Here is a 13513-nt window from a genome sequence, read left to right as displayed (position 1 = left end):
AGAGGCCCATCATTCAGGAATGGCTAACAAATAATGATTATATGAATGCAATGGAATGCAAGGACAATTTCAGAAAAATTTGGGAAGATTTGTGTGACTGGATCTAAAGTGAAGTGAGCAGAACAAGGAGGATAATTACAATAAGAACATTATAAAAATGAACATCTTTGAAAGACTTGAGAACTCAAATCAATGTAGTGACTGATTCCAAAGGGCTGGTTTCAGACTCTGCATCTAGTCTATGAAGATGAACTATCAGTCTCCTGAGAGAGAGGCAATGGATTCCAGATGCAGAATGAGACATACATTTTCAGGGGAAATTTTTTTGTTTGTTTAATATGCATATTTGATATTTTTCTTTTTTAATTAGGTATAGATAAGAGGCAGAAAAGATAAATAAATGCTTATGAACTGAAAAATTACATAAAATAGAAAATTGAAATAATAATGTTAGCAAAGTTGAAGGATACAAAATCAACCCACATAAGTAATTAGGATTTTGGTATATTACCAACAAAACCCAGAAGCAAAAGATAGAGAAATTCCATTTCAAAATAACTACAAAACAAGGGTAGCTAGGTGGTACTGTGGATAGAGTACCAGCCCTGAAGTCAGGAGGACCCAAGTTCAAATTTGACCTCAGACACTTAACACTTCCTAACTATGTGACCTGGCTAGGTCACTTAACCCCTTTTTGCCAGAGCAAAAAACAAAAACACTGCAGAAAAATAAAACTCTTGGGGAACCTTCATACCTACTCATTTCTGTATAAATACAACTACAAAATATTCTTCACAGAAATAGCAACAAACCTTAATAATTGAAGACTTACTCTTCAGTGGGTTGTAACAATATAATCAAAGTGACAATACTATCTAAATTAATTTGTGGCCTTACCAAACCAAAGTTATAACATGATGCAGAAAAAAAGCAGAAAAAAGAATAACAAAATTCATGTGGAGGAATGAAAGATCAGAAATCTAAAGGGAAAATGATGGGAGAAAAATGAGAAGGAAGGAGGCCAAGTAATACTACCTCTCAAACTACATTATAAAAAGTAGTAATCATCAAAACTATTTGCTACTGGTTAAAGATAGAGAGATCATTCAGTGGAATCGATTAGGTATACAGCATACTAAGCAAAGGAACATAGTAGTATAGTATTTAATAAATCCAAATACTATAGCTCCCATAAGATAAGGACTCACTATCTGATAAAATCTGCTAGCAGATTATGGCAGAAATTAAATATAGACTAGCATTTCACACTATGTACCAAGATGTACTATATGTGATCCTATAGATATAAAACATCATATTAGAAACAAATTCAAAAAGCAAGGAAGGAAGTACCTTTCACAATTATTTAAAGCAGAAGGGAAACAGTTAACTGGGGAAAATCTTTGCAGCATGTTTCCCTAATGAGGGTCTCATGTCCAAGATATATAAGAAACTGATTCAAAAAGCCTAATATGAGCCAGCCCTTTTCAAAGAGAGAAATTCAAGCTATCAAAAACCATATGAAAAATGTTCCTAATCACTAATAATTAAAGAAATGCAAATTAAAGCCACTCTGAGAGTCTCTCTCACACTGATCAGATTGGCAAATATGACCAAAGAAAAGAAAATGACAATAATTGGAGGGACTATAGTAAAACAACATTATTGCACTGTTAATGGAGCTGTAAATTGGACCAGTCATTCCGGAAAGCAATTTGGAACTATGCCCAAAAAGTCACTAAATTGTGCATACCCTTTGACCCAAGGATACTATTGGCTCATTTTCCTTATTTATTCTCTCATCCAGGATTTTAAGGTAATTAAGGGGTATGTTCTAATTTTCCACATTAATTATTAAACTTGCAACATCTAAACTCTCTGTCTCCTCACAGACTCCTCATAGAATGACAATTAAGGCTGTCATCATCCAAGGTTTCATTGTCTCTTAAAGATACAGTAAAAAGTATCCATAGCCTTTTGTGGGAACAGTTTCTGAAGCTGAACTTATAAATATAACACAAAGCAGAATGTAGCAATTGCTTAGCAAACTATAAACCAACTACTACCAGAGTTCAAAGGAAGTAGTCATTTCTGGCTTATAGGATCAGGTTACATGGAATAGGTGGTTGTCATCTGAGCTGTATCTTAAAGGATAGGGCGACATTAGTAGTCAAATATGGGGGTAGGGGTAGAGATGATTCCAGGTTTGAGCAACAAAGTGAACAGCAAAAGTACAGATGGGAAAACAAGGGGATAGTTTTGGCGAAGAGGGAATGGTCTGATTGGAGATAAGATTGAAGATAGATTATGGAGGTCTTTGTATGCTCTACTGAATAATTTGCACTTTATTCTGTAGAAAACTGACTATAGGAAATAGAATAAATGTACTCTGAAGTATTTAAACAGGGAGGTAACCTCATTGGAATTTTATATAGGTTACAGGGGGAGATTCAGGATTTCCTCCCTCCCAGATTAGTTTCTATCATCTAAGGTGCTAAAATATGGACAATGGGCTGATGTCCTGCTATTCTTTTTATGAAATAGGAATACTTCTCTGATTGAGTTGTAAGGTACAACTATTATTAAGTAAGCTGAAAATAGTCTACATTCCTGAGGATTTTAAAGAGCTGAACCTTGGAGTCAAAAAACCCAGCTCTTCACCATTGGGTAGGAAAGGAAGCGTTCTTTTCCCATTCTCCTATCAATTCCCTTGTCATCTAGCAACAGAGTAATTAATCACCTAGAAGGCAATGCCATTTAGCAGCATAGTTGTGGACTCAGAGACACACTCCAGATGAACATGAATCAAGAGAGGCAGTCCTTCAAGGCCAGAAGCAGCTCCTCAAATCCCATGAGTAAAAAAGACCATCAGCTACAGACTCAAGAAAGAAATATCATGATCAACTCTGATGAACGTGGCTTTTTTCAACAATGAGGTGATTCAGGCCAGTTCCAATGGTCTTGTGATGGAGAGAGCCATCTGCACTTAGAGAGAGGACTGTGGGGACTGAATGTGGCACTCAACAAAGTATATTCATCTTTTTGTTGTTGTTTGCTTGCATTTTGTTTTCTTTCTCATTTTTTTCCTTTTTGATCTGATTTTTCTTGTGTAGCATGATAATTGTGGAAATATGTATAGAAGAATTGCACATATTGGATTACTTGCTGTCTAGGGAAGGGGATGGAAGAAGGGAGAGAGAAAATTTTGGAACACAAGGTTTTGCAAGGGTGAGTGTTGAAAATTATATTTGCATGTATTTTGAAAATAAAAAGCTATTACTAAAAAAAAAAAAAAAAAAGAAAGAAATTTCACTAGAAATCCAAAATTGAGCTATAGAGAACTAATCCTAGGAGCTCAGATTAGCAATCTATTCAGTATAGACACTAACTTGGTGGGGACTCCATAAAAGAGAAAAAAACTTCAAGACCTGGAAATATTGGAAAAGTAGCACTGACCACATTTGTTCTTCACTGGGCTATCTTATCACCCATTGTATTCTAAATTTATGCCTATGCATCCCATGGGCACTGTGTGTTTTTGTGGAAGGATGCACTCCAGGTTTATGTAGGCAAAAATTTTATAGTTACTATTATTTCATCTTGGTAAATACCTATGCTTTGAACAAATTGTGTATGAAAAGAAAAGCACACTAGTAGGGATCTATGATCAATAGAAAGATTCCTTACAGAGTATACTATAGAACCTAAAGTAGTAACTATGCTTTGGGGACCAAACCGTTCAGGGTGAATGAAAATAACCTATAGAGGGTTCTATAAACATAGATTTGGAAAGAATCTAAGAAGGGACCTTGTTCTAGCTCCCTCATTTTATAGATGAAGGCAGTAAGATCCAGAATGTCCTTACCCAAAGTAAAAAAATGAGTAAATGACAAATCTGGAATTGGGCTGTGAATTATGGAATACTATGATTTTAGAAGAAGCAAAAATTTTAATATACACAGCAGTGGAAAGGAGTAAGGTGGATAAGTAAGCTATAGGTTTTCTGACTTTAAATTCAGGACTCTTTTCTACTTTCCCATACTGTCTCCCACATTTTTATCATTGTATTTGGGAAAGTTAATTTGATGACTATAAGTAGGATAGATTGAAGAAAGAAAAGTTTATTGCAATAGTCCAGACAAGAGGTAAAGGAAGGTCTAAAGGTCTAAAGTTCATGGTAGTGGAAACATAGAAGAGAAGATGGACATGAGAACCTTTGCCAAGGTGGAATCAAGAGAACTTAGCAGATGAGGATGGGAAGAGGAGAAAAATGAAGATGTGAAAAATGCCTCAGTATTTAAGCCTTACGCCTGTGAGAATGTGGAGGTGACAATAGCAAGGAGGAATTCTAGAAGATTAGCCATTTGGGGGAGGAAAGACACTAAGTTTGGTTTTGGAGAACATGATCCATGTGGTAACAAATTGGGACAGGAACTTGTTCTGTGATATCCATGGCATGTTAAATATTATTATTGTTCAGTCATGTCAGACTCTTTGTGCCCCATTTGAGATTTTCTTGGCAAAAACACTGGAGTAGTTTGGCATTTCCTTCTCCAGCTCATTTTACAGATAAAGAACTAAGGCAAACAGGGATAAGTGACTTGCTGAGGTTTACAACAACTAGTGTTTGAAGTCAGATTGGAAATCAGGAAGATGAGTCTTCCTAACTCCGCACCTAGTACTCTATCCACAGCCACTACCTACAGGTCCTTGGCATAGGGACACCCAGATAAAGAAATTTTCAACCAAGGCAGGTCAGCCCTTCTTTGCAATTTATTGTCAGTTAGTTAGAGTATTGGGAGATTAAATAATTAACCCCAAGTCATGCAGCCAGTGTGTTGGAGGACTTGGGTCCAAATCTTATTGCCTCTCTAGCCACTGCACAATAGTGATATACTGAAGATTTTTTTAAATGTATTTATTTATTTGTTTTTTTATTATAGCTTTTTTATTTACAAGATATATGCATGGGTAAATTTTCAGCATTGACAACTGCAAAACCTTTTATTCTAATTTTTTCCCTCCTTCCTCCCACCCCCTCCCCCAGATGGCAGGTAGATCAATACATGTTAAATATGTTAAAGTATATGTTAAATACAATATATGTCTACATGTCCATACAGTTGTTTTGCTGCACAAGAAGAATCGGACTTTGAAATAATGTACAATTAACCTGTGAAGGAAATAAAAAAAAATGCAGGCGGACAAAAATAGAGGGATTGTGAATTCTATGTAGTGGTTCACACTCATTTCCCAGAGTTCTTTTGCTGGGTGTAGCTGGTTCAGTTCATTACTGCTCTTTTGGAACTGATTTGGTTCATCTCATTGCTGAAGATGGCCACGTCCATCAGAATTGATCATCATATAGTATTGTTGTTGAAGTATATAATGATCTCCTGGTCCTGCTCATTTCACTCAGCATCAATTCATGTAAGTCTCTCCAGGCCTTTCTGAAATCATCCTGTTGGTCATTTCTTACAGAACAATAATATTCCATAATATTCATATATCACAATTTGTTCAGCCATTCTCCAATTGATTATACTGGAGATTATTGCAAATGAGAGAGTCTGGAGAGGAAAAGGAGTGAAGATATCCATTCAGAAACAGAGTCAGAAAAAGGCATTTATGAGTCTGAGGCAAGACATGAAAGTCATATGAAACAAATCTGGAAATCAGCTCCCTCCACTAGAGTTTTCCTATTAACACATGTAACTCAATTCACTTCCATGAATCCATAACCTCACAGAGGTATTCCTTCCAAATCTCAAGAACATCTCCTCAATGTCTCTTCATCCTTTCTCATTTCTTATTCTTATCATCCTATTAGCCCTCCACTAAGGATTTATCCAGCTCACTAGAGGCCTTCCTCTAATTATTTTAATGTTTCATAGATACCAAGATAATATGTAGCCAACATGCTATCTTTGCTTTATTAAATGGCCAGCTCACTTCATTTTTCTGACCACACATGTCCTTGTCAAGATTTTAGACCTCTTTTCAGAAGGATGATATATATTATAGCTTAGTTATAGCCACCATGTCTCTTTCCTTTTCTCTGTGTATTCTCTATAATTTTTGTTTCTTCTGAGATCATAATGTTCCATGATTTATAGCCATACAGCATCACAGTGAAAGAATTAAAACACAGGCTTTTACAATAGGGAAAAGCCAGAAATCATTGAAATTGAAATTGGAATCATTGCAATTTCCCAAAGGTAATCTGGCCTGTTTTTGTCCTCCCATTCATTTTGGGGGCAGCTTATATCTATCTGCAATGTATACAAGGACTAACAGTGCTGCCCCAATCACTATATATCATGATGTGGACAAGATGCAGTCTTCTTCCATTTTTTTCCATGTGAATTGCTAGTCCAATCTCTTTTGAATGGCCAGGGAACTTACTGAGGAGACCCTGGAGTATTCTGGGCATCTGTGCAATATCATTTGACAATAAGGAATGTCTGAAGAGCCTCACCATCCATAGAGAAACCTTGTTTCTCTGGACAGGACAGTTTCAGTGACATTAAATCACAAAGATGGAAGGGACTTCAGGGACCAGCTAATGAAAGATCCAACTTATAAACTGAATAGGAGTTTTCTTTATACATAACTGGCAAGTAAAAACTTCCATTAAGTCATGAGTTAATATAGGATGTTGAACACACAATATATCCCAGAATTGTATGTGATTGCTTATGGAAAAATATATGGGAGAGGAGGGAATAGGGAGATTTAATTCCATTTTAGAACTTGAAAAACAAGTTGGAATTAGTGACCATTCAGTCTTAACTTTACTTTCACTCACAGTCTTCTGAGGTAGTCCACTCTACTTTGAAATAGTTTTAATGGAACAAGTATTTTTATTAAATACCTATTATGTCCCATACAAAGTACTAAGCACTTTATAAAGTTGTCTCATTTGATCCTCAGAACAAGCTTGGGAGATGGGTGTTATTATCACTTCATTTTATAGTTGAGGAAACTAAGGCAGAGATTAAGTGACTTGCCTAGGGCCACCACACAGCTAGTAAGTATATAAAGTCAAATTTGAACTCTCTGTTCACTGCTCCACCTAGCTACTTTGTTTGGAAATTTTTCCTTATATCAAAGAGAAATCCTCCCTGCAACTTGGAGCCCATTGCTCTATGTCTGTTTTCTAGAGCCAAGCGGAACAAGTTCTATCGATATTCCATAATGCAATTCTTCATATATTTATATGCATATAGTTATCATGCATATAACTTCTAAGTCTATTCTTTAAATTAAATTTCTTTCAACTTTTTGATATGGCCTTCAATTCTCAAAGTCATAAATCTAAGACTAAAAGAGACCTCAGAGATAAAAGAAAAAATATATATATGAATCTTCAGGCTTAAATTTCTTTTAGGAACTTAAGAAAGAAATATAATTTTCTTATTCTTTATTTAATGAACATATTCTTTTTTTTTCCACACTATCTTACACTTTGTTTTAAAACCAATCTTCAGAGAATTGCACATGTTTAACATATTTTGGATTGCTTGCTGTTTAGGGGAGAGGATGGGGAGGAAAAGAGAAAAATTTGAAACACAAAGCTTTGCAGAAGTGAATGTTGACAACTATCTTGCATGTATTTGGGAAAATAAGATATTAAAATAACAAAAAAGAATGAGAAAAAATAAAATCAACTTTTAGAATAAATTGCTACAGATGTGATTCTTGGAAAGCAAATTTATTGAGAATTAAATATAGTTTTGGTATTATTTCATAGGTAGTAGTGATTCTCTTTCTGATCCTTTTCCCATCATAATTTCCTTTTGGTTATATTTTAAGATTTTGGAACATTTTGTGGCACAGAAATGCAGCTATCCTAACTTTCCTCATCATGGCTTTAATATATTCTGGGTCAGCACAAGAAATTAATGGGAATTTAGAGGGAGTTTTGTGGAAGTTGCAGATAACACACAAAGATAATACAAAGCCTACCACCAAATACTTAACCCAAATTTTACAGTAAGGTCCTATAAACATCCCATAAAAAAAATGAAAAAAATTCAGACTTCTCTGGTATGAAGGGAGGGCCAAAAGGTTTTACAATTTTCCAGACTGAGGCGGGTATCACATCCCCAACCTTTGTGATGTGGAAGGGCTAATTGTACATATTACCGAAGAAAGGCTACTTGGGAGAAAAAAAAAAGTCGGAGCAGAGATGCTATACAGCTTTATCAATCCTATTTAACCTTCACTATCTTGCATTATTCCTTTACTCTCCCCAAATAGGTGGTTTAGAGTCAAGAGAAAAATAGCAGCATGCCTCAAATGCTCCTCTAAAGAACAAAAATGATTTCCAGGGTGCTGTTGTGTTGGGTTTCTCTGCTCTTTCTGAAGGTATGAAGACAACCCACTAATTCAGAGGAAAAAAACTAATAGTACGTGAATAGTGGATGGAGAAAAAAAGTTGTAAGAGAGACTGGTCAGAAAAAAAAATTACAAAAAAGGTAATTTGTCATTGTTTGTGGTGGTGTTTTTAGAAGCACTATGATTTTCATGTTCCCCCAACTAAACATAGTAGTTTTTACAAAATTTAAAAACCCCACCAGGAAAGTAATTTATAGGTACATTTTAAACTTCTTTTTGAAACAGAGAAATGTGTTTCAATGGAAGCAACACCTAAGGTGTTACAACAGAATTAATTCTATTGAAGGAATTTAGTACTACACATTATAGATGCTTAATAAAATGCTTATAGGAGTGAATGAATAAAATAATCTTATTGGACTAAGTTCATTCCTTGAGATTCTCAAGACAACTGAAAATCTAACAGGCATGCTTTCTATGACTTTATCCAAGTCATAGATAAAAATGTTAACTAACACAGGATCTAGATCTCTAGGGAACTTCTGTTAGAGACCTCTTTCTAAACTGATATCTATCTATTAATGACTGCTTTGGGGATCCGGTTATCCAACCAGTTTTGAATTACCTAATTACTGTCATTTATCTTACTTCTCTCCATCTTGTCCACAAGGATAGCAAGAGAAATTTTTAATGTTTCACTGAAATCTAGTGGACAGCTTTGGGAAGTGGTAAAATCAAATAATTACTGGGTATGCTGCCAAAGAACATGTCACTTGCCATTTATGCTATCTTGGATAAGTTAAAAAATCTCCCTGGGCCTCAGTTTCCTTATCTGCAATATTAGATGACCTCTAACGTTCCTTAGAATTCTGGGACCCCATGTTTTATTGCTCTCATGATACTATTTGAAAGATTGCTTAACAAGTGTACATTAATTGATTGTTTCTATCAAGGAAAGTTGTATGATTTTAACATTTATGTAGCTCTTAAAAACTCTGAAGGTACTTATTTTTACTCCCATTTATATACTAGAAGATTAGATCTCAAACTTGTAGCTGGCTACATCTCCCCCTTAAGATTCTAGGGATAAACGTAAGAAGTAATGGTGATTTTTCAAATCCTACTTATGAGTAGAACCATGAGAACATTGTACACAGCAACAACAAGATTATGTGATGATCAACTGTGATGGATGTGGCTCTTTTAAACTTTGAGTATGATTCAGGCCAATTCCAATATGCTTGTGATGTAGAGAGCCATCTGCACCCAAAGAGAATTCTCTGGGATCTGAATATGAATCACAACATAGTATTTTCACCTTTTTTGCTGTAGTTTGCTTGCTTTTTTCATTCTTTTTCCTTTTTGATCTGATTTTTCTTTTGCAGCATAATAAATGTGGAAATATATATAGAATAATTACACATGTTTAACCTATATTGGATTATTTACTATCTAGGGGAGGAGGGAAGGGGAAGGGAGAAAGAAAAATTTGTTACACAAGGTTTTGCAAAAGTGAATGTTGAAAACTATTTTTGCATATATTTTGAAAATAAAAAGTTTTTGTCAAATCCTACTTAAATTCTCATTCTAGTTTGCTCTCCCCAGTAGTAATCATAAGTGCTAATCATCTCACCAATATCATTGACTAGCATCCTGCTATCAATTTAATCAATTAATATAAATTAGCTTTTTACAAAGGTATATTTACTAAGATATAGCAAGAATATAAATAAGTCAAATATATTGCTCCCTAAATTAAGAATATACTCTTCACCATGGTTCCTAGGAAGAATGGGCTCAAACTTAAAGCATTTGCTACAAAGCATTCACCTCACCAAATTAATTTCCAAACACGACATAGTCACTGAAAAAATTTCTCTTTTGTTGCAGGATATAGCTCTCCGGTACCCAGTAATATGATTGCTGGATGAGGTCAAGCAGATCACTCCTTAAACTTTACTGGCACATGGAGCGTGGATGCTGGAAAATCCTGGTATGAACTCCCTACAATGAACTCTGTTTCTCTGACCTTTTAAAGTCTTAAAAACAAAGGCGTTTGTACACAAATCCAGGGGTTGCTACATCCTAGACACAGGCTTGACTAGGAAGTCATACATTCAAGAGCTGCCTGGAAGGGCAGGGAGGAGGGGAATGTGGCAAGGGTAATCCCTCCTCCACCAGACCTCTGGAGCTCAGGAAATTGTGTTTCATAGCTAACAAGATGAAAAAAAAGAATGGGTTTCTCTTTTGGAAATTTTTGTAGATATTGTCAGTATCAGTTCAAGAGTCAACCAAAAGGCTTCAATTCACCAGAAAGTAAATAGAGAAACAAGCCACAGAATAACTTTATATATTCTGAAGTGGAAAGTCAGACCCTTCTATTCCATGTTTTTATGAACTTCCCTTTGGAAGATTCACCAAATGTGCATACTCTTAGTCCTCTCCCCCTATAATATATGCCTGAGAATAATCTTGTTGGAGAAGAATCTCTATCAAACTTTTGTTCTTAGTATCTTTATGCCAAGAGTTAAACATTATTGAGGGTCTGTCCAAAGAGTTTTTTTTTCTTTGAGTTTTATTTATAGATATTTACAATATAAGAAATAAAAATTAATTTTGAATTTGAAAAACTAACTTGAAACCTCTGAAGGGGTTTCAGAGACTCGCAAGATTTTCTGGACTACACTTTGAGAACCACTGACATATGTGACCACGAAGATATTGGCTGTTTTAGAATATTGTCTTTGGAAGAATGCCTGCTTTCTCATCAAGGATACCTTTTGTAAATTCATAGAAATTTTCTCATAAAGACTTGCAAAAATGAGAAAGCAAGCAAATGGATCATCAGTTTCTGACTTACTTTTTTATTATTAAAGCTTTTTATTTTCAAAAACATGCATGAACAATTTTTCAACATTAACACTTGTAAAACCTTGTGTTCCAGTTTCCCCTCTTCCCTCCATCCCCTCCCCTAGATGGCAAGTAATATGTTAAACATGGTAAAAATATATAATATCTTGCTTTTTAAAATAATAATTATCCATTTTATTTCTCCATCTTTTGAGTTTCCTTTCTTAGGAAATCTCAAAAATTGATCCCTAAGCACATTTTTAAAATTTACTGTCTCTAGTAGATTTCATAGCATCCTAGATTTAATGCTAGAAGGGATCTTAGAAAGAAACTAGCCTTTTGTAGCAGCTCTTTCAATCAGGGAATGGCTGAACAAATTGTGGTACATGAAGGTGACAATATTATTGTTTTATAGAAAATGATGAACAAGCTAATTATAGAAAGGCCTGGAAAGATTTACATGAACTGATGCTGAGCAAAACAAGCAGAACCAGGAATACAGTGTACACAGCAATAGCAAGAATGAGCAATGATTAACTATGAAAGGTTTGATTCTTCTCAGTGGTTCAGTGATGCAAAGCAATCCTAATAGGCTTTGGATAGAAAATGCCATCTGCAACCAGAAAAAGAACTAAGGAGACTCAATGTAAATCAACACATGCTATGCTCACTTCTTTTTTCTGTTTTCCCCCCCTTTCCATGGTTTTTCTCTTTTGCTCTGATTTTTCTCTCCCAACATGATTCATAAAGCAATGTGTATTAAAAATAAACTAAAACAACAACAACAACAACAAAGCAGCTAGCCTAATTCTTTTATTTTACAGATAAGTAAACTGATACCATTTAGTGACCTGCTTGAAGTCTCACAGGTTATAAGTTACAAGATCCAAATATGGATCCTTGATTCTAAATCCAGTGTTTGCCAACTCTAAAATGGAGATAATAATAGCATTTACCTTACAGGACTATTGTGAAATCAAATGAGATAATACTCATAAAAGTGCTTAGCTTGGTACCTGGCACAGATTAGGCACTATTTAATAAATGCTTATTCTCTATAAGGCCTTCTTAAAGTTTCCTACAGAATATGACATTAATAAGGGGAGATACCCTATTGTTCAGCTAGGATGCCTCTTTAAAGGGCATCATTGCATCTTCAATGGATAGCAGCTCAACAAGGATTCTTTCTAATGCAGAACAATATTTTGATCAGATGGATCAATTTGTTACTGAGATAGACTAAGAAGATAAGATTCCTGGAAGCCAGGACAGATCATTTAGTGACCAGAGTACTACTGGATTATTCCAGGTACCAATGGGAAGTTGCTGCCAGACAGAAGAAGGCAACCCATTTTTCACTGAGCAGCTGCTGGGCTGCCAGGTAATGGGCCAGTTAAATCACTCTACTACTGTCTAGATGGGTGATCAGATTAGTTAGGCACTAGGTTTTTCTGAAGGCATGGAATCCTCTTGGATTTCCTGAAAAATCCATTCAATTTCATCAATGTGCAGCTATTAACATTTTACCGCGTTCAATCACCGGCTTAAGTAATACTGCATTCTCTTCAGTTGGAGTGATACAGCTCTAGAACTGTAGCCCAGGATTGCCAGAAACCTCTCCTCTTTGACTCCTCTAGAACTTTTGATGTGAGAACCATCACCTCCAGGTAGAAGCTGGAAGACGCCTAGCCTTTCCTGTTTAAAATTCTTCCTGATTCACAGCCAGTTCCCTCAGTCAGAGACTTTTCCTTGGCTTATGGTGTTCGGTCCTGATTCAGTTAGTTATACTTTCCAGTCACCCTTTAGAATCTTCTGCAAATGAATGGCTAAGAACAAAGGTATGAATGTAATCTGTGCCCTGGAGAAATTATTGTCTTTGTTGAATCTTTTAATATGCTGTTGAGTCATTTGAGTCTTAGACCCCTTTCAGTGTGGAATGCTTCTTGTACATCCCTTTACATGTCAATATTTCAATTTTTGCCCTTTCCAAGCTTCAATTTTGCTGAATTCTCCCTGGGGTACCCTATTATAAATATGTAGTTAATCAGGTCATTTTTCTACTTCACCTACTTAAGAAACATTTTCATTCTCTCATATAACACATTGATAAAAGATAGTGAATCAAATGTGACAATTCCATTGTCAAAAATAGAAGTTGGTTTTTTAAAAAATTGATTGCTATACACTGTTGGTGGTATTGGAATGGTGCAGTCATTCTGGAAAGTAATTTTAAACTGTTCACCAACTCACTAAATTGTGACTCTTAGATCCAAAGATAGCTAGACCTTTGCCTTAAATAGATCAAAAAAAGAGAACAAGAACA

The sequence above is a fragment of the Sarcophilus harrisii genome, chromosome 5 (assembly GCF_902635505.1).
Source record: "Sarcophilus harrisii chromosome 5, mSarHar1.11, whole genome shotgun sequence".
Classification (NCBI taxonomy): domain Eukaryota; kingdom Metazoa; phylum Chordata; class Mammalia; order Dasyuromorphia; family Dasyuridae; genus Sarcophilus; species Sarcophilus harrisii.
The sequence above is the reverse complement of the archived record's forward strand: the minus strand, read 5'-3'. Positions refer to the sequence as shown.